This window comes from Gouania willdenowi, chromosome 4 (assembly GCF_900634775.1).
Source record: "Gouania willdenowi chromosome 4, fGouWil2.1, whole genome shotgun sequence".
Taxonomy (NCBI): Eukaryota; Metazoa; Chordata; class Actinopteri; order Blenniiformes; family Gobiesocidae; genus Gouania; species Gouania willdenowi.
Window position 1 is genome coordinate 40598877 of NC_041047.1, and position 19582 is coordinate 40618458.

At 37.7% G+C, this 19582-nt stretch overlaps 1 pseudogene; it reads left to right on the forward strand.

Moving 5' to 3' along the window:
- Nucleotides 1-19582, forward strand: part of LOC114462056 (DNA repair and recombination protein RAD54-like) — a 49662-nt pseudogene that overhangs the window by 17360 nt on the left and 12720 nt on the right.

Consider the following 19582-nt stretch of genomic DNA (forward strand, 5'->3'; position numbering starts at 1 on the left):
TTTAATGTTAACCTATTTTTTTAAAAGGTCATACATAACATGCCTGTTTATATTACCTAATGCTACTGTGATAATAAATAAATATTTCATTCGACTTTAAAACCTCCACATCCTAAACATTAAATCAAATCACAGTAGTCTTTCAAATTAATCAAGCTTACAATCCAATCATGATGTGTCTACTGTATCAGCCTCAGGAGATGATGGATGTATGAAGAACTTCTCAGATTGTTCATATCTACAGTGTTTTTCTCCTGAGGCTGTTTGATGTCAGACAGATCACCATGAGTCACTGAAAACTCTCTAGAGTTGGACATTTTTTCACACACACACACAGAGAGAGAGAGAGAGAGAGAACACAGTCACTGCTACGCACACACACACACACACTTGTGCAAATACAGAACAGCTTTCCATTTTTCCTCAGTACGTAACGCCCCATTTAAGGGCCAAATAAGGTACAATTCCATTATTTTTTTTATCAGTCATTAGCATCGGACGGATAATGATTTACAAGAGGTCTCCAAATAATTTCAAATTACTTTAGTGAGCCATTAAGGGAACATCTTAACTTCTCCAGTCTAACTGACATTAAGAGCTCTTTAATCCACCTCTGGTGGGATGGAGGGTGAGGGAGCAAAATGAGACGCCTGGCCAGCAGGATGGAGAAGGCAAGGACGGTCTGCACGGTTTTGGAGGTTGTATGCTGGGGGGTACCAAACAGGGCTAAGAGAGGATCAGGCGTAATGACTGTATTATATGCTGCGCTGAGACGTAAAAATATCAGACCAAAATGTGTCAAGCCTGGGACAGAAAAAAACATGTGGGAGTGGTCAGCTGGAGATTCCTTGCACCTATTACAAGAGTCGGTTACATTGGGGTAGATCCGAGACAGTTTCAGGTTAGTGTAATGGACTCTATGTACAACTTTACATTGTAAGAAGCCATGCCTCACGCAGATTGAGGAGGAGTGCACCAACTTCAAGACCCGTTGCTAATAATCCTCAGATAATGGGGTCCCTAGCTCCTTCTCCCAAGACTCCCTGGGGCCCAAAACTAAACTGTCACCGATAGAGTTGTTCAGACTGCAAATGTTGGAGATCAGACGTTTCTTTTCAGGGTCAAGAGCCAGTAGTGAATATACAATGGTTTCAGGGGGGCGACTGTGGGGAGGTCTTTTATATCTTGTAACCTTGTCTATAATCTGTATTCATGTGAATACGTGCCTTTTTATTTGTATCTACACTTGTTAAAAAAAAAAAAAAAAAAAATACCAATAAGGCGGCAAATGCGCGGTCTTGTGTGTTTTGGCCTCTGGTGTTTGCCGTAGTGTTGTGAAAGTATGTGTGTATCTGATTATGTGTCTGTGTTCACGACTGAGTTGTTAGCCATTAGGTGGGCTTTAGATTGGATTGAACGAAATAAACCTGAGATGTCGAAAATATATTTGGATTCCATGGCTGCCTTACAGGCAATTTCTGACCATCCCTCTGGGGCTAGGATAGATACTGTGGTAGAGATTTTGTGTTGCCTTCACCGGATAGAGTTGATGGGGTCTAGTATTGTTTTTTCCTGGATCCCATCTCATTCAGGTATTGTGGGGAATGAAGCTGCTGATAGGCTAGCAAAGAAGGCTCTTCTCGAGATGGAAATTGAATATGTGGTCCGATTGGGGAAGGCTGAGTGTGTCAGTGTTTTCAAAGCTACTGTGTATCAGCATTGGCAAAGGGAGTGGGAGAATGAGTCTAGAGGGAGGCATTATTTTAAGTGTCAATCTTGTGTGCAGGGCACTAGACTCCTGTGGGCAATTTGCCGATCAAATCAAGTTAAGATAACCAGATTAAGACTGGGCATTGTGGACTAGCTGCATATTTAAATCAAATAGGCAAACATCTGGTTGGATTATGTCAGTGTGGTCAACTTGAGACTATTTCCCATGTTCTATTGGCCTGTGGATGTTATTCTGTTGAAAGGGGAATGTTATATAAAGAACTTTCAACTCTTGGGCTGACAGTGTTTTCAATAAAGTCAATATTTGTACCAAGAACAGAGTGGATTTTAATAGATAAGGCAGTCGTGAGGTATCTCCAATCTTCCAACCTCTATTTGAGAATCTAAAATGGAGTGAATCTAAGTGAACAGAAGAGGGCAGCATTACGCTTCTTTTAGTGTAGAGCCTGCCGGAAACCATTAGAAGAAGAAGAAGAAGTAGTGTTGTGAAAGTTTTAGCGCGAACATGCTTGTGTGTGCACTGAGCTTTTCTACATGGAGACAGAGTCTCCAGTGTTTTACTGAGGACAGTGTGAGACATGAGGCGGACTGACAGTCATGGTGAGGTCATTTATGAACTCCTTCATACTGTGTTCACTGCTAACAGGACCCGGGCCCTGTTCCAAGAAGCTGGATCAACATATCCTGAATTATCCAGCTTCACCGAGCCTGTAGTACATGGAGCTGGACTTAACTTTCCAACCAAGCTCATAATTATTAATCAGTCAGTCAAAGCTACGTTGCTTCTCACAGCAAGTTTTTAGTCGTTATAGTCAACTAAATGTCTACTAAAAGAGTTTATGCATTTTTTTTAAAGTGTCAATTAGCATTGATCAACCAGAGGGGTATTCCATAAAGCGTGTTATGTTCAAAATCTGAGTATGTTCAGGCTCAAATGTGGGAAACTCTGAGTATCCCAGTCCTAAACGCGAGGTATGTTCTTCTGAGTATGTTAACATGGAAACATTGTCCGTGAACTAAACCTGGTCGCTGGCAGGTTTTATCTACCTGGCTCCGCCCACCTGAACACTTTAATGAACTTTAACACTTTTCTCTGAAACACATTAGTAACATCACACACACATCACATCATTACTAATGTGTTGCTTTACGTTTTTTTTGTGCAAACGGTAGTTTTTTTTTATAACATTTTGGATGTAGATCATTAAGTGAAAGTCACTGAGGTTGATCTGCATTAAAACATCTACTGACATCTGTAGTAAAGTTCCCTGAATACAAACCTGTGGATAATATAAAGGAGGAGATGATAATTTAAATGACTCCACTTTTAAGGCTCGATTGTTGTTTTATATTGTTATACAGTTAAATCTGTAGATCACGGCTCTTTGAAGGTATGATGGCACAGTGAATTGTGACGCTGCTCTTGGAAGTGATGGTTCGCGTCCCGCTTCAGTGTTTTTTTGTGACATTTTTTAGGATGTCTAGAGGACTCTGGCGACAATATTACATTAAAAATCAATATAAATGATGCGATATCAAGCGGCATTTACTGTCTTTATATCCAGTGTAACAGGAGGACTCTCTATGCAGTCATCCTATGCTGCTGACACGTCTCCTCAGACACACTTTATTCATATTATTCACTGCTCGTCACATCACTGAAGCAATAAAGTGATGAAGCGACCAAAAAGTGTGACTAATTACAGGTGATTTAAGCCACTATAGTTACTAAAGACTGAACGCACCTTTAGAACAGGCTCATAGTCCTCAAACACCGGCTTATTTCACCCATTACGGTGAATAAATCACTATTTTCCGGGTGGTTGCCATGGCAGCTCGAGTCATCTTCGATCCATTGATGATGGCTTTTTATGGCGCGCGTGCACGTAAGTAACCCAAGGTTTACATACTCAGGGTTGATTGACCCACTTCATACCAGCTGTAATGGAATCAGATACCCAGAGTTTCCCATCGCGGGGAATGTTGACCCAGAGTTTATGGATAGACTCAGAGTTTGTTAACCCTCCTTTATGGAATACCCCTCTGATAGTGGATGGAATTAATGTTTATAAACACACAGAGAAATATTTGATGCGAATAATGAGTAAGACCACTGGAGCTGGGCAATATATCGATATTCACGCTGTATCGAGTTTTCTATTTTGACGATACAGAAAATTACAATATCACCAACATTGGATTTTGTATTAAATAATTATTTTCAGGAGTCGCTGCTTTCTCTACTTCTCAGAACAGCATGAAAAGCGCAGTTAGATGGATTACTAAAGAACTCACTCACACGTGCTGTCCCTTATAGTCGAAAAATACAAATTTGTCACATCTTGTGCCGATGTTTATTAATAAATGTGCCTGTGTGGCATTTTACATCAGCAAAATTAACCCAGAATTGTTTTTCTGGTAAGAATTCATTTGAATTAAAATTATCTAGATTTATATTGTATTAGAGCTGCACAATTAATTGAATTTTAATTGTGATCACAATTTTGTATGGAGGTAGATTTGAGTCTTTATTATTGAATTTAAAAAAAAAAAAACTTCAATTAAAAAACCTTTTTTTTAATTTAATTTACTTCAATCAAACATAAATATTGTCAATCAACGTAAAAAAGTGTTCAAATGCAAAAAAAATATTTTAAAATTAAATTTTTTTTCTTTGATTGAAGTCATCTTTTTTGTATTTGGGCCATATTACGGGTTGTACACTTGTGTCTTTATTATTCAACCAAACACTAAAACATTTCAATCAATGAAAAAAAGTGTCAAATGTAATTATTTGTGTCTCACATGATTTTTTTTTAGCATTTGATCACTTTTTTTTCTTTGATTTGAAAATATTTATTTTTGATTGAAAATATTTAAATTTTATGAATGATAATGATAAAAACACAAATCTACCTCCATCATTTTTACTGCCACGTTAGATTAACCTGATTGTTGGCAATATTTACATTTAAACAGGCTCTGCACTCTGTAATAGTGTATTTATTCAGTTAGCCTTTGGTACATTTTAAATTCTTGGGGTAATTGTTTTTTAGTTATTATTTTTTAATTATAATTCATTTTTAAAGCTTACTTTTGCACTGTAAACTCCACACATATTATTTGTTTAAAAGTAGTGCCATAATAACTAAACTAAAAAATATTTTTACCAAATATGATAAATAATTGTGATTCTAATCATGATTACAGTATGAACAAAGTCATGTTGATTTTTATTGTGGCCATAATCGTGCAGCTCTATATCATATATATGACCATTTTTAAGAAAAAATATTGAGATATCAGTTTTGGTCTATATCGCACATCCCTAAAGACCACATGATCGTATGAGTTCTGAATGAATTATTGAAAGTTATACCGTAGTTTGATTTTTATTTGTTGATGACAATATCAATATATTTTGATACACTTTTCATTCACGTGTATTTTTTTAAATTACTCATAGTCTTGTTATCGTCACTCAAAAAAATGTAGTTGATGAAAACTGTGACGTATAAATCAAGACCTGATAAAGATTGTGATGTCATCACTTGTCCACACACAGAGGAGGAGCCAAGCACCGAGTCAGCGGGCCAAACGCAGCCAGGACGAGGTGGACCAGGAGTGGACACTCAGAAAAGTAGGAGTGTTACTCATGATGGTGACTGAGAAACTCTTTAATAAAACATGAACAACTTTTCCATCTGTGTTCTACGGTTTGAACACATTGAGCTCAGATTGATAGGCCATGTTGTAAATGTCATCCTAACGTACTACTCGTACGAATTCTGATGTCAAAATCAGTATGTAGTGTGTTTACATGAGTACAACAGTTTCTTCAGTGTTGTTGGGGCAACGTTTTGGGGAAATCTGTAGCAAATATGGTTGATTTATTGGGAATTTCCAAAGTTTAAAATTTTAGAGGCGTACTGTAGCGCCACCTTTAGGACGATTGGCCTGTTTTTGCAGCTGGGACAATCTGGAATGAGACTGGACCTTTGTGCAAAATTTGGGGTTTTTTTTGTGCAAGAAGAATAAGTAGAATATCGTGATGTGATATTTTTGTCCATGTTGCCCAGCCCTAGTTGCAGTTATTGCTTTATCCAAATAATGATTATAAAGATAATGTTTGTAATGTGTGTGTATGTGGAAGATTGTACAGATGTGGTAGTTTGTACTCAGATCTGTGTTTAATGCACTACTTTCCTGTTCAATCGTAATCTAACACTGCTTGGTTTCTCAGGAGAAAAGAAGAAAAAGTGAGAATGAGCTGCAAGAAAGCCACATTTCTCAGTTCAGAAAGCCTCTGACTCCCACTAACAACCGACCGGCCTGTAGTGATGGAGATAAACACGTAAGCATTGGAAACAAGCAACGAACCACGTTTCATTGGCATTCTTTACTAAATGCAGATGTTGATCACGTAACATCTGTTCAAATCTGTCTACAGGAGGCATTTATCCGAGCTATCCTCTCCAAGCCTTTCAAAATCCCCATTCCAAACTACTCAGGTAACACTTTTCCTCTTATGTTGTTGTTTTTTCCTTCTGTCATCACCAGAGGGGTATTCCAGAAAGCGGGTTGTGTTAAAACTTTGAGTATGTTTGTGCTCAAATAAAGGAAACTCTGAATTTCCGGTTGTATAAAGCAAGGTAAGTTATACTCTGAGGGCCGGATTCACAAAGATCTGAAATAAAGGGTAGTAAATTAGTTGCCTACTTAAATGAGCGTTTTGCTCGTTTATTGTGGAGACGTCAGTGCGCACAAGCACTGACATTTGAGGCAGATGGAGTTCTCTGTCTGCTGTTCAAACATTTATTAACGTAGAAAAATAAATACACAATAAAAATCTTTTTTCTTTTTTTTTTTTTTTTTTTAAACAACAACTTTAAAACCTAGTAATATTGATATTGATCTGAGTTAATACAACTACACAGTCTGTCAACCAGTCTGCATTCTTTGAAGATGATCTACTGACCATCATCCAGCGCAGGTCTGAGCAGCGCTGTGTCACACACACTCTCATATGTAACCATTGTGCCATCAGTGATCATGCGTAAATTACACATCTGATCTGTTGATTCTGGCCTGACATCAACACGACACAATACTTTGACGGTCAAAACATGGAGAGAAAGGAGATCAGTGGAGCAGTTAGCCCAAAGCGATATTGATCCATGCTCATTTTTGTATATCCATCTCTGCGCACAGCAACCCTCTTTTTCTTTCTCTCTCTCTCTCTCACACACACACACACACACACACACACAACTGGAGCCTTTTTTCTATCTCCACTGTGTTTTCTGTCAACTGTGTGTGTCTGCACTTGCCCCTCACTTGTACTATTTTCCGTACTAAAACAATCACTGCAAACAGTTCAAGATTTCATGAATGGCATTTCATCCCCTGCATCAATTTACTTGCATTTCTTCCTCCCATATTTTTGCTCCCCCTGGGAGATCCGCCTACAATGCATATTCATTAGAGGAAAATGCGCTAAATGGAATGAAAAACACCCCTGCCACCAATTCCGGAGACCACCACAATAATTTTCATACTTCTTATATATCACACTTAAAAAAAAAAATACAGTTGTGTTTTGTTTTACCATGGGGAGGGACGTGTCCCCAAATAAGGTCCTTTTTGAGATTTGGCCGTTAACCTATTTAGAACAGGTTGATATTCCTCTATAAACACCTGCAGGAGAACTTCTAGCTCCATCAGGGAGAAATAAGTTGTTCTCTTCCGTCTCGTTGCCATGGTAGCTCGTTGTATTTTGGCTCCATTGATGATGGCTTTTTATCGTGCTCATGCACGTAAGTAAGAGTTGATTGACCCACTTCATACCAGCTGTAATGAAACCGGATACCCAGAGTTTCCCATGGTGGGGTATGTTAACTCAGAGTTTATGGATGGACTCAGAGTTTATTGAACCTCCTGTCTGAAATACCCCCTGCAGCTTTCAGTTGTTGTCTTATTGATTGACCTGCAGGTTCACTGGGAATCAGGGCACTGGGTCTGAAACGTGCTGGAGTGAGGAAATCACTTCATGACCCTTTTGCAGAAGATGCTTTAGTTCTTTATGAGCCTCCAGCTCTGAGTGCTCACGAGCAGATAAAGGCTGAAAAGTAAGTTTAAAACATCCTCACATCAACACTAAAGCTGTGCACATTGTAGATGTTTGCAGTCAGTGAAATGTAACACAACTTCTCATCCTCCATCCAGAGAAAAACTACCAGTACATGTTGTTGTGGATCCAGTTTTAGGAAAAGTCCTCAGACCTCATCAGAGAGAGGTAAACCTGCAACTCTTTTTCTTACACTTCAGATCAAATCCAAATATCGAACATTATGACAACTTTCATCACAGCAGGGCCACAAAACTGTGTTTGTCTGATGTGAGGGTCACATTATCAACATACGTGTCTGCGTTAGAATAATGACCAATCAGAATCATGTGTTTTTGGAGCCATCATTGTTGTTGTTTTATATGTTTTTTCTTCTGTATTTTAGGACTCCTTTGGCATATTTCTGTTCTCCCTTATTGTATTTTATTTTATTTTTTTTTTGCAGTCGTTTTGTGTACTTATTTTTTGATTGTCATTTCTCATATTGTTCTGTATTTTATTTAGCCTCCTTATGTGTTTTTAGAGTCATTTTGTGTATTTTTGTTGCCCTGTTCTGTAATTTTGTTGTGTTGTGTTTTCAGTCATTCTGTGTATTTCTTTTGTCATTTTGTGTTTTGGTATTCATTTTTTTTTTTGGTACTTTCTATTGTCATTTTCTGTATTTAATTTCTTTTGTGTTTTTTAAGTCATTTGGTGTAGTTTTGTGGTCCTGTTTTTTTTCTGTATTTTTTTTTGTGTGTTATGCCACATTTTATGTTTTTGGAGTCTGTTTTGTGTATATATGTTGTCATTTTGAATTATTTTGTCATCGTATTCTGTGTTTTTGGAGTATTTTTGTGTATTTTTTGATTTGTTTTGTGTGTTTACTTTTATGTTTGTGATGCCTGAGACTGCCTGTGTTTTTTAGACACCATTCTTATATATACTGCAGCAGTAAGTCAGATTAGCTCATAAAAAAACTACAACAAAATAATTCTCAATGTACATCTTTAAAGCAATAAATAGGATTATAATAAGAGCAAGAAAAAGTCATTGCCATGTGACAAAGAATACAGTGACGAGTGTGAGGTTTACACTCGTGAATACTTTAATGAGGGTACGTGATGGCACTACAGGGGTACTTGAGCGAGAGAGAAAAAAAATTTAACAAATGAAAGCATAAAAAACATGGGGCTTTATAATGTTTATTTTTAATTAAAAATGATAATCATAATCATAAATATTACCAGCAACTCACAAAACGACACCAAAAACATGCACTAAGAGAGAAAAATACTTATTATATCCAGCAACACACAAAACGACAACAAAGACACTAAATGAGAGAAAAATACACAATATCACTACAAAAAAACACAAAAATAACAGAGAAACATACAAAATCAAATAAGAAACAACCAATCGACACCAAAAACACACACACAGAATGATTTAGATAATAACAACAACATACAAAATTAGAGAAAAATATACTGAATAATGAAAAGAACCAAATTAGAGAGAAATATAATGAATAATGAAAAGAACAGACAAACAACAACAAAAAACCAAAAAATGATGATGAAAATAATCTGGATTAGAACATGAACTGAAAATACAAGGGTCAGTCTTGGTCCCACTACAGGAGGGTAATGACGTAAATGATAAAAACTATAGAAATAGATCTATTCAGGGGCACTAAATTTACAAAATGGCATTATTTAATGTGTGTTATCACTCCATCATTCCATCACTGTGCTCTAAAGTGATTTTTCCACACAATTCTAAGCAAATTCTTCTAGTCGGACAAAGGGGGGTACTTGAATTCAAAAGTTAGAGGAGGGGTTTCTTGAGCCAAAAAAGTTTGACAACCTGCTTTAAAGCATCCAATGTGGCCCACAGAAGAAAGTAAAAAAGTATAGAGAAAACGTGAATGACATAATTCAGTTGTACATATCTCAGTCTCTCCAGTGAAACTCCACAATATTTACAGGGCTCAGTTTTTTCATGCTTATATCACATGATGGCAGTCATTTTTAATCTCACATTGTTGAAAGAACTCCCAGTTTCTTTAAAATCCTGTAATTTCATAGTAAATGGTAAATGGACTAGATTTATATAGCGCCTTATAACCACAGTGAAGCAGTCTCAAAGCGCTTTACATATCAGCTCATTCACCCAATCACTCTCACATTCACACACCAATGGGACAGGACTGCCATGCAGGGCGCTAGTCGACCATTGGGAGCAACTTAGGGTTCAGTGTCTTGCCCAAGGACACTTTGACACATAGTCAGGTACTGGGATCAAACCCCCAACCTCTCGATCAGAAGACGACCCTCCACCACCTGAGCCATGGTCGCCCGTATCATGCAAACAATAGCACAAAATTCCCCTAAATTAAACAAAAATCTGTCCCAAAAATAAGTACTTTTGAAGGCAAGATCCTGCTGGATTGATGTGTCATTCATTGCTTGAATATCGTTGATTCTTCACATATCTTACATATCAGTTAATACGTGGAAGTGCAAACTAGGGCATATTATTGTTAAATCTGCTCTTTGTCCTTCCTAAAATCTGTGGCCCACTACAGATCAAACTGCTCCATCTTTGGCGCCTGAACTAAAAACAGTTTGACAGCAGTAAAACACTTCCTTTTCCTGTACTGACACACTTTAAATATAAAAGATGAAACCAATGAGGGACTTGTTTGAGTTCTGGAAGATGCACGGGTAGCAGGTTAGGGTTAGAAGCATCAGAACCTTGGTTACAAATGTACGATTTGCCGCAGTCACTTATTGCATTATATTGTATTGTATGCAGGGTTGGGGTCAATTACATTTTTTAATAACATTTTCTTCAATTGTCTATGTTCAATTACAATTACAGTGTCAATTACCAGTACAATTTCGTTCTCAATTACTGAAGTTCAACTACAATTAATCACAATAACTAAGCCTTTAATAAACAATCTCATGATATGTAACCTTCATCTTGTGTTAGCTTCCTGTTAGCATCTCTAATGATAACAGGTCAGTTTTGAATCATGTCTTAAATCAGCTGTAAAATACACAAAAAAATATTACCTTTGATTTCATTTGTTTCTCATCTGTTGGTTACCTTGTTAGACTTCCTAATCAATGAAAATATTGGTTTTAATATCTTTGGTGTGGACGTCTGTTCCTTTTTTTCTGTTGGCATACCTCTAGATTTCATTATTTTGGTGGGAAAAGTAAATATGAGACATATTTTAATGATTGCTAACTATGAAGATGGGTTCAAGATGGCTGACAGTGCAGTAGGGCTGGCGTGAGCTCTCCATTTATCTCAGTCTGTCGCTGTTAATGCTGATAATGCAGTGACCCACTCAACCCACTCAACCTAAATATATCTTGCCACTTCCTTTGCCATTTTTTAGTACTTTTTTCTGTTTTTGGGCCCAGTTTGAGAGTCAAACAACGTGCTCTACTTACCTGTGCCCTGTGACTCTTATAACATCGGCTCGTTCAGGCATGGATGCGGTCACTAACAAAACTTTGATCGATACCCTACAGCAATTAAAAAATGACTTGTTGTCTCACTTTGACTCTAAACTGGACTGCATTCAAAGCAGCATGGATTCTATGAAAGAGTCGCTCGTGTCGATGGGTGCTAAAGTCGGTGAGCTGGAAGTCAGGGTTAGCACTAATCAAGACACCCTGTCTACTCTGGAGGAACGGGTTAAGGCCCTGGAAAAACAAAATGCTTACCTGGCTGAAAAAGCGGATGATGCCGAGAACCGTAGCAGGTCCTCAAATCTACGTCTTGTCCGTGTTCCAGAGGGTTCCGAAGGCCGGGACATGATCGCTTTGTCGGGCAGTTCCTCACTCAACTCTTCGGTAAAGAAAACCTCCCTTCTCCTTTGGTCATCGAGAGGGCACATCGATCTCCAGGAATGATCGGACGTGATTCCAAAGCAGGTCCTCGGCCAATCATTGTAAAGTTCCTCTACTTTCAGCAGAAGCTCAGAGTTCTCCATCTCTCCCGCGACAAAAAGGAGCTTGTGTACAATGGAGCCAGAGTGCATATTTATCCTGACATCAGTGTGGCACTGATGGAGAAGCGCCGCTCTTTTAATGCCGCAAAGAAGAAGCTCCGTGACCTGGAGATACAGTACAACTGGGTCTATCCCTCTACTCTTCGAATCCATGCAGATAACGGCAAATTCCTACTGCTCCGTCCTCCTGATGAGGTGGTCGTGTACATCCGTAACGTTTCCAAATGATCCACACGACTCTGGTCTGTAAACCTTCTTTCTGCGTGTCACTTATATTTAAGTTTCTGATCTGATGCGGCTGACTGCTGACTATTGTGCACGCTGTTCTCTGTTTGCCGTAAACGGTGGCTGTCGTGATTTAATCACCTGATGCATATCCCGTCTATTTGACTGTTTGGAGCAGCAGATTCGACTGTTATAAAGTCAATAATATTAATGGTTGAGTGGTTTCTGTTTTTGTTACATTAATTAGGGTTTATTTAATTTTTCTCTAACAAATCCTGTCTTTGATTGATATACATTTTGGTATGCTATCTAGTCTAAGAAGATCTCCCTAATTTAATATTGCAGACTGAGATTTCTGTTCTGAGATTTCTGTTTTGTTTTGTTGCTGTTTGCTGTTTCTTGTATTATGTATGTATGTGTGATTGTGTGGTGGTGTGGAAGTGTATGTATGATTATATTTGCTCTTGACTGGTTGTTCTCACTCTTATTTGTTGTAAATTGCTTTATATTTTTTCTCTATATTTTCTTTTTTATTAAGTATGGTTAATGGTCTTAAAATGATTCATGTGAACATTAGAAGCTTACTTCCTAAAATCGACCAATTGAGAGCCTGGATAACTTACAATAAACCTTGCATTATTACAATATCTGAAACATGGCTTTCTTCTAGCATCTCTGACAATGATATTCATCTGGAGAATTATATTTTGTACAGAGCAGACCGAGGCTCTAGAGGCGGCGGCGTAGCCACCTTTATAGCATCTAATCTTCAATCTCTGCTTATTCACCCAAAAGAAAAACAAGTGCACTTTGAAGGTCTGTTTGTAAAAGTTATTTTGCATGAAAATAAACAATAAATCATTGGTAATATTTACAGATCTCCTAACTCCCCTTCTGATTCCGTGAAAAATATATTGTCTACAGTTTCATCCTTAGGCCGTAATAATGAGATGATATTACTGGGTGACTTTAACATAAACTGGTTGGCTCCTTCCTCTGCATCTGAGCGAAACATTTTTAATAGCTCAAACTTTTCCCAGTTGATTAATGACCCTACAAGAATTAGTCCCACATCACAATCTCTTCTTGATCTGATCTTAGTAACTCACCCTGAGCGCTTTTTAGACTCTGGTGTGTTATCTGATTGTTTTAGCGATCACTGTATTGTGTATTGTATATGGAAAATTAAACCTCCATGTCTCCCCCCAAAAATTATTAAAGTTCGTAGAACAAAATGGTTAAACAGTGAAAACTTTATTAACGATATTTTAAATATTAACTGGGACAGATTTTATTTAATACCTTCCATAAATGAAGCCTGGGACTATTTCTCCTCTGAACTGCTAAATGTTATTAATCTTCATGCTCCATTTACAGAAATCAGAGTTAAAGGAAGCCATCTTCCCTGGGTGAATGGAGAACTCCTCAGTCTGTTTAGACAACGGGATAAGGCCTGGTCAACATTTAATCAAACTAAGCTTGCTGCTGACTGGGATGTATATCGACACCTGCGAAATATATGTACCACGCAAACTAGAAATGCTAGATCAAATTATTACAAAAACAGTCTTACAAATAACTTTAAACATCCTAAACAGTTTTGGAAGCAAATAAACAAATTATCAGGTAAATCTAACTCTGCAACACATAATATGCTTATTAATGATGTAATTACCAATGACTCTGGTGCAATTGCTTCTGCCTTTAGCCAACATTTTTCACAACTTCCACAGGTCCATTCTCCTCCTTCACTTTCTTCCTCTGATGCTCCATCTTGCAGCAGTTTCTCATTCAGTAGGGTAAGCCCAGCTGTAGTAGAGCAGATCATAAATGAACTTTCTCATAGCAGTGCTGGTCCAGACGGCATTGAGACCAAGTTTATCAAGCTTGCCGCTCATGTTCTATGTTTTCCTTTAGCCGATTTGTTTAACTTATCATTTAGTACATGTGAAGTTCCCTCTGCCTGGAAATGTGCAAAGGTCATCCCCCTGCATAAAGGGGGTGACACTAGTAATGTAAATAACTACAGACCAATCTCTATGATTAATAGTATTGTTAAAGTCTATGAGAAAATAGTCTTTAATCAACTATCAGAACACCTCTCAACCAATAACCTCTTATCTCCATTTCAATCTGGCTTTAGAATACACTTCTCTACTACATCTGCTTTATTAAAATTTACCAATGGTATTTTTTCTGGCTTTGACAATAATCTGCTTACTGGTGCTTTATTTATAGATCTCTCCAAAGCGTTTGATATGGTCGATCACTATTTGCTTTTAGACAAGCTTCATTCTATAGGCCTGGATAGGTCTTCGCTCCTCTGGTTCAATTCTTACCTTCATCATCGGCAACAGTGTGTGTTTTACAATGGCAGCTACTCTGAATTTTTATTTTTTGAGAAAGGTGTTCCGCAGGGTTCTTCTCTTGGCCCACTTTTATTTTCAATATTTATTAATGATCTCCCTCTTGCATGCAATGACTGTAACATCCAACTTTATTCTGCAAAATCTAATATCTCAGATATTAATTACTCTATTCAGCATGACTTCAATGCAGTTCAATCCTGGCTACAATCTAATAAACTATTACTCAATAACTCGAAATCAAATTTTATGTTGTTCCAGAAGCGGGTTCGCCCAGTCTCAGCCAATGAGATTAAACTTACTTTTTCTGATTTGTCACCAGTCCCAGTTGTTGATCAGTTTAAATATCTTGGTCTATGGCTAGACTCCTCACTGTCATTTAAAACTCATATACAAACTATTACAAACAAAATTTCTTATCGCTTAAAATTGCTTTATCAATCAGTTAATTGTTTTAGTTACTCAGTTTGAAAAAGGATAATTTTACAATTGATTCTTCCCATTATTGATTACAGTGATATTATTTATCAAAACACCACTGCCACGATTCTCCAACCACTTAATGTCACGTACAATAGTCTGTGTAGATTTATCCTCCGCTGTCCCTTCAGAACTCACCACTGCCAAATGTATGAACATTTGTCATGGCTCTCTCTGGCATCTAGACGACAGCTTCACCGGCTATTATTTATATTTAAATGTATTAATTTAAGTTTTCCTGATTATTTAAAACAATATATAATTCCTTTCAGATCGTCATACAGTTTGCATCATGCTAATCAACCATATCTTGTAGTCCTTAGAGTCAAAAAAGTAGTCGGTAAATTTTCATTCAAATATAAAGCTCCATTTGACTGGAACATTCTCCCATTATCGATCCGCTCTCTAACCTCTGTGTCTCTGTTTAAAAATGCTCTTATCCTCCATCTCCAGAATATCTGTCAGTGTTTTTGATTATAGGCTATGTAACCGAAACCTTTTTTATTCATTTAATCTAATGAAAGTTTTTACTATCATTAGATAGCTACTATTAATGACATCACGATTATTACTTATTTATTTTTGTATAAAATATTTACTGTTTTGAGCAACTGTTGAATGTATACTGTGTGTGTGTGGGTGTGTATGTGTGTGTGTCTATCTATATTTTGTTGTATTTATTATTTTTGAAATATTGAATTTTTGTATTGTCTGCTCTGCTGTATCTGTCATTTTATGTAAGTTGAGGACCCCCTCGAAAACGAGATGTTCCATCTCAAGGGGCATATCCTCCAATAAATAAATAAAATGTGTAAACCATAGAACTGCAACACACTTCCCCAGTTTTGCATTTAGTTAAATTGTAATTAACAGTTTTTGTAGAATTTCCATGAAGTTCCCTAGACATTTCCATAAAATTACAATTACAAAGTCAATTATCTGAATTAAACTACATTTCATTAATGATTACAACAGTAACAGATTTTTTTCCAATTACATTTACAATAATGATTACGCCATAATTGTAACTATCAACTACACAATTGCAATTATAATTGAGCCCAACCCTGATTGTATGTGACTGTGAATATGTGTGGTTTGTTCAGGGGGTGAAGTTCCTGTGGGAGTGTGTGACCGGCAGACGGATCCCCGGGTCTTACGGCTGCATCATGGCAGATGAGATGGGCCTGGGGAAGACGCTGCAGTGCATCGCCCTAATGTGGACCCCGCTACGTCAAAGCCCGGATGCTAAGCCGGAAATAGACAAAGACATCGTCGTCTCGCCTTCCAGTCTTGTTCGTAACTGATATAACGAAGTAGGGAAGTGGCTTGGAGCTCGCCTCTCACCAGTGGCCATCGATGGAGGCTCAAAGGATGAGATAGACCGGCAACTAGGTGGGAGAAGTTCAACTACTAAGGTTCCTGCATACTTTTATCAATCTCCAAATAATAGAAAACAGAAATTATTATTATTTATTTATTTTATTATAGGGACAGTAGATATTCATTGATGTTGATAGGTTTTAAATGTAGTGAGTCCCCAGGACCCACAGGTGGTGATTTGAGTGGGTCTCTGGGAAATTCAATGGGTCCCCAGTAAAAAACTTTATTTCTTTCTTTTTCTTATATTCTTCTATTTCTTAAATTGTAGTGTTAAACTCTTTTAATGGTGGTATGATATGTCTATAATTAGCGTGTATATTTATGTATGTTCAAAATGTATCTGAAATTAAACAAATACATTTCAAATGAAAACAAAATGGTGTCTGTTGTACAAATAAATTATCAATAAAAGTGCTGATTTTAATACAAACAAAACATTCTCATCATCATGACAGAGTCAAAAAATAAAATGTCACCAAAATCTTCTTGTCTGAACATCAACTAAATCAAATGAACTGAGTCAATCACTACGAAACTTTTAGCACAAAATGTAACTTAACTAACAGTGCCAAGTCTGTAAAAATGAAATGATGCAGATATGTTTGTGGTGTATTGTAAGCAGCTAGTTAACTGGCTAGTTGTTGTTGTAGCGGCTAAACTAACATGTACTCAAGGCGATCATGTTTGTGCAGATTTAATGCGTAAAGGGGTCCACTGACGGTTAGGTTTATTTTGGTAGTTACTGTGATTTTAAACGTAAGTTGATGTTTACAGTGTATCGTACCTAGCAACATCACTGCTTACTACTAAGAACTTTGTATCTTTGACTTAGGGCCCTATAAAATTCATTTTACTTTTTTTTTTTACAAATGAGGTTTTATTTTTTCTCAAATTCTGTTTTCCACTTTATTTTATTAAATTCCGTTTTTTTTTTTTTTCAAATATTTATCATTTTTTAAAGAAAATGTTAGTTTTTAACAAAATACATACTAATACATAAAGAAACTCATAATCAAACAAAAATGTATGTCAAAAATAAAGTAGATATAAATTGCAGTGACATGGATTATTCTGACTGCTCCTTTTTAATTATTTATGTCATATAAAGATGTATGAGAACAGCATTAATGTCACCATATTTCCGCTCGGGGATCAATGGTTTACTGAATCTGATCAGATTTATTGATTAGGTTTTTATCAACTTAGATTAAATTAACTCAGATTTTGGTCTCCCATCTTTTAAAAGCTGTCGTTTTTCCTCAAAAAAAGTTTCTTTATTGTCTCTAGCGCTGTCATCCTGACTGTAGTGTTATCCCGCCCACTAGCTAGAGAACATAGCAGCAGCGGTCACGTGGTATCTATTCACTAATGTACTGTGAACTTACGTATAGCATTTAGCATAGTGCGGTTACGTCCAAAGGCAGATCTCTACGCTGCCTTTGGACGTAAATGGTTGTCATCTTGGGGACCTGACTGCGCATGCGCAAACACATAAAACCACGCAATGGGAGCAGAGGCAGAGGAGCAACGTGCCTTTGGGAGGGGGCGTGGCCTCCCTCTGCCTTACAGCGGAGTGAGACTGCAGCTATTCCAGGAAATAGCACTGTTTAGTAATTTGGGCTATGAAAATCACAAAATGCTGACACTTTTACACTTAGGTACTGTAGGCTATTGGAAATGGAAAATTAAATAATTTATAATTATATTATAATTAAAACAAATAATAAAAATATCAATTCACCCTTGGGTTGGCACTGCCTACCTTACCTACCCTGACGGCACGTCACTGTCTGTAGCTCTGATGAGATGTTGTTCGAATGTAACATTCTAATAACGTTGCTCCAACGGACTTTTATTTTGTAAACCGGAAGTTCCCATTGAAACGTTTGTACTTGAGGTAGCTTGCTGACTGTGAATGTTTACCTATGAAGCACGGACAAAAAGCTGGACTAAAAAGACCAAAATTACAGAACGGACTGAGTTATTCTTAGTTAGCCAGGCATAACAGTTCCAACACTGAGCAGGGGAAGATGATTAAAGCTGATCACGTTTTCACGGAGCACCGCTGCGATACACGAAGCTTTCAGGGGGGAGGGCGGTGCACTCAATAAGCGGTCCCGGGAAACATTTTGAAATGAATTCCACGTTAACTGGCTAGTTGGCTAAACTAGCATGTACTCAATGGGACCATGTTTGCGCTAAGTTAATGCGTAAAGGGGTCCGCTGACGGCTAGGTTTCTTTTGCTAGTTACTGTGATTTTAAACATAAGTTGTTGTTCACAATGTGTCGTTTTTCATGGGAAAAAATTAGGTGCGTCCCTGGGACACATGGATAGTGGATTTAATGCGTCCTTTTAGAGTTTTACAAAGTAGTAAAGTATATTATATACATTTCTGTAAATATGCCAGAAGTAGCCTAAGGGCTATTTTTCATCTGTAGTCCCTGGAGTAGTGTTAAAGTTCGGTGCCATGCTCAGGGGTACCTCGGCAGTACTCGAGAAGTGCCCTGTCACCTCTCCAGCTACCAGAACAACTTCTGTATTTTGGTCCGCACCAGGACTTGAACCGGCGACCCTCCGGTTCCCAACTCATGTCCTTACAGACTGATATAATTGTACAAATATAATACAGATATATACAAAAATCAAAGCTGTCGGGTTACAGTGCTGAATTGCAAAGTTCGATCGCCACAGGCAGGAATGAGTTCCTGTAACGTTAGATTTTACTTGTATTACCGGTACCAGTGAGACATTTTAAGTGTACTAGTTTTATTCCTTGTCATTCAGTCAGTGAAGGCTTTAAAGAGCTTATGATGTGCTCACACTCTGGTGTTTATTAGAAAGTACGGACAGAATTTGACATTTATTCATGTTTTCCAGAGAATTTCATTGCTCAGCATGGTTTGCGAGTACCAACCCCAATCCTCATCATCTCATACGAGACTTTCCGCCTGCACGCTGAGGTGCTGCACCGCGGCAAAGTGGGACTCGTCATCTGTGATGAGGTACGTGTGGTTTGAACTCATTCAGCCATCGGAGCGATCAGGGAATGATGAACTACTGTAATGGCCGTGTGTCGCAGGGCCACCGTCTGAAAAACTCTGACAACCAGACGTACCAGGCTCTGAACGCCATGAGCGCTCAGAGGAGAGTGCTGATATCAGGGACTCCGATCCAGAACGACCTGCTGGAGTACTTCAGCTTAGTCCACTTTGTGAATGCTGGCATACTTGGTGAGGAGTACTCGCTCTCTTTG